Source organism: Mus pahari, chromosome 2 (genome assembly GCF_900095145.1).
Source record: "Mus pahari chromosome 2, PAHARI_EIJ_v1.1, whole genome shotgun sequence".
NCBI lineage: Eukaryota > Metazoa > Chordata > Mammalia > Rodentia > Muridae > Mus > Mus pahari.
This window is the reverse complement of record NC_034591.1, coordinates 160,024,636-160,026,235: the sequence shown is the minus strand read 5'-3', so window position 1 is coordinate 160,026,235 and position 1,600 is coordinate 160,024,636. Positions and strand designations below refer to the sequence as shown.

Here is a 1,600-nt window from a genome sequence, read left to right as displayed (position 1 = left end):
TGAGGGGAGGGAACCCCATTTGAGAAAATGCCTCTAAGACTGACCCATAGCAAAGACTGTTGGGCAATTTTCTCTTTCTCTTTTGTTTTCAACCTTTAATTGGTTCTTTATGACTTTCACATCATGTAACCCAATCCCACTCATCTCCCCACTAATACCCACCCTCCACTCTTGAACCCCCCACAAAAAGAGAAAAACCATTTTCACTATGGACACTGTCGTGTATCACAGCGTGTCCCACAGTACATCCTTTTGTCCACACTTCTTTGCTTGCAGATGTTTGTTGCAGTGACTCTTTGTCGGATACTAGGCCTCTGGCTTCTGCTACTCCGTCAGTACTGCATCCTCACTGGGACTCCTCTCAGATACCCCGAGATGTCTGGCTGGCCTTTGGTGGTAACAGATCCCTGGTGCTGCAGGGCCACAGACCCAGTCATGGTCTATGACAGCACGGGCCAGGACCACATCATGGTCCCAAGAGGCTTCCCCAGCTACTCACATCCGGCTGTTCCTCACTAACCTGGAGTCTCCAGTTCTGCCTCTCTTCATTGTACTCACATGCTTCTGTTTCTCGCTTCTTTTCTTTACCACTTGCTTACTCTTCTTAGTGGTGCCCAGGATCTCCGAGTATCTAGGGTCATCTCTGTTCCCCCCATGCCTGAGTGGTGTCACATTGGTGGTCATCTCCGGCTAGCTCCTCATCCAGGCCTGCCCAGGTGGCCCCATGCGAGGGTTATCTGGCTTGGGCTCTTTCTTGCCCCAAGGTCCATGGTCCCAGGGGGGATTCTTCTAGACTCTGGCTTGCTCCCTGTCATTGCACAAGACTGGTCATTGCAGGTTTGTTTTTTTTTTCCAAGGAGTGTTAGGCTGCTAATCATTCAGACATAGCAGAATGTAGACATGGTCTCTCTTCTCTCTGCCACCTACTGACGTACATGTGACACAACAGTCACACTCACTATGGCTCTAGGATCTTCTTAACTAGTGACCAATATGGAAGGGCTCACCCCTGGTCCTGGCTTCTGTAAGAAAGCAGACTGAGCAAGCCATGGAAAGCTAGCCCCTCCATGGCCTTGCATCGGCTCCTGCCTCCAGGTTCCTGCCCTGCCTGAGCTCCTGCCCTGACTGGCCTGTTACCTGGGACTGTGCGCTGAAATAAGCCCTTTCCTCCCAAGTTGCTTTGCTCACGGTCCTTCATCACGGCAGCTGTAACTCTTACTAGGACAAAGTCCATTCATTGGTGGTGTGATGGTCTGTTCTTTCAGTTCATGAAGAGCCACAGAGACAGTTGGGGGAATGTGTGATGGTTAGGGTTGTCCACTTGACAGGATGTAGGATCCCCTAGAAGATATGCTCCTGGACACAGCCAGGGGCTCTTTTGGTTGGACTAGCCTCTGGTCATGCCCACTTGGTGGGTTTAGTTGGCTGGGAAGACCCGCCCTCTGTTCTGGGCTGGATTCTGGACTGTATGCAAAGAGGCAGGGAGGAAGCTCAGGCATTCATCGCTCTCCTCTTCCTGCTTGTGTCTGCAGTGTCATAGGTCACCTCAGGCTTCTGCTGCCCGTTCTCCCTGCTTCGTTGGACAGTGCCATGATCTGTG

The 1,600-nt window shown here is 51.6% G+C and overlaps 1 pseudogene; it reads right to left on the bottom strand.

The window, feature by feature from the left end:
* Nucleotides 1-858: 858 nt before the first annotated feature.
* LOC115063514 lies at nucleotides 859-977 on the bottom strand (annotated as a pseudogene).
* Between the last annotated feature and the right edge of the window lie 623 nt (nucleotides 978-1,600).